Consider the following 1,600-nt stretch of genomic DNA (forward strand, 5'->3'; position numbering starts at 1 on the left):
TTAGTAAGGCCACTGTTTTCTTGGAAGCCTTCTCTATCCAGCCTGGAAAAGCTTTGACCCATCCTGTGAAGGTGTCCACAAACACCAGCAAGTGTATATTATGTCCCATGGCTCTTGGCATAACAGTATTTACCAGTCATCTCCTGGTTTTGGCCCTTGGGTTTGCACCCCATTTATTGCTGGGTGTGGCCCAGCTTACGGATTGTTTCTGGCACAGATCAGGCAATTTTATATTACCTTTTAGATAGTCCTTTGCATTTGTGGATCAACAGGCTTTTGTAACTAGTCATAGGCTGAGTCCCTCCCATAATGGGTTCCTTTCCGTTAAATGCTCAGGAATAAGCACTAGTCCCTGTTCACTGTCAATCCAGCCCTCTTTGGTTGTTTGGTACTGATCACCATCTAAGTCTTAAGGGTCGGCATGAAATCCCCATTCGTCTGCACTCTCTAGATCCATTTCCAAATACCAAGGCTTAAAAGGGATAGGTCCACACTCAGAATGAGTGCTAGGGCCTTAGGATCTGGGCTTTTGGTTCGGGCCACCTGTTTTGTGGCCTGATCAGCCAAATTACTTTTTTTTTTTTAATAAGTATTTATTTTTGGCTGCATTGGGTTTTCATTGGTGCGTGCGGGCTTTCTCTAGATGCGGCAGGCGGGGGTTACTTTGTTGTGGTGCGCGGGCTTCTCATTGCAGTGGCTTCTCTTATTGCAGAGCATGGGCTCTAGGTGCCTGGGCTTCAGCAGTTGTGGCTGGCGGGCTCTAGAGTGCAGATATAAGCCGTGGCGCATGGGCTTAGTTGCTGCGCAGCATGCGGGATCTTCCCAGACCAGGGCTCGAACCTGTGTCCCCTGCCTTAGCAGGCGGACTCTTAACCATTGTGCCACCAGGAAAGCCCCAAATTACTTTCTTTAGTTATGTAACTATGTCTTTCAGTGGCCTGGGCAATATACTTTGGCTACTTCTTCTGGCATTATAACAGAATCTCATAAGGCCATTATCTCCTCTGCATGTTTAATTTCTTTCCTTCCTGAAATAGTACACTTCTCTCTTTCCATATGGCCGCATGTTCATGTATAACAGAGAAAGCATAGAACTGGTATAAATGGTTACCTTTTTCTTTGCTCCAAGGTGCGGGGCTCTCGTGAGGGCGTTGAGCTCTGCCTTGTGGGCAGGCATTCCTGGAGGAGGGCTTCTGCTTCTAGGACTTCCTGATGAGTTACTATTGCATGCCCAGCCTTTCGGAGTCCCTGGTCCATGAAGCTGCTCCTGTCCATGAACGTCTCCATATCCCAATTTTCTAAAGGCTGATCAGTCAAATCTGCTAGAATAGACTTTGTTGATTATTTGTATGGGATAGAACTCCATTTGGCATTCCACAGTCCAGCTTAATGGCTGTCATTTCCTTTGAGAACCTAACATAGGAATTGGCCATGAGACCAAAGTTAGGGATCCAAATAGGACAAAACCTAGCCATTCCTGAGAATCCTCGCCATTGCCTTCTGATGGTGGGTACTGTCACCCTAGCTAATGGTCCAGTAGTAAATTTTTTTTAAATGGTTATCAAATATCCCATTATTAAATTATTTTTCCTTGCAGTTC

The sequence above is a fragment of the Phocoena phocoena genome, chromosome 3, assembly GCF_963924675.1.
Source record: "Phocoena phocoena chromosome 3, mPhoPho1.1, whole genome shotgun sequence".
NCBI classification, from domain to species: domain Eukaryota; kingdom Metazoa; phylum Chordata; class Mammalia; order Artiodactyla; family Phocoenidae; genus Phocoena; species Phocoena phocoena.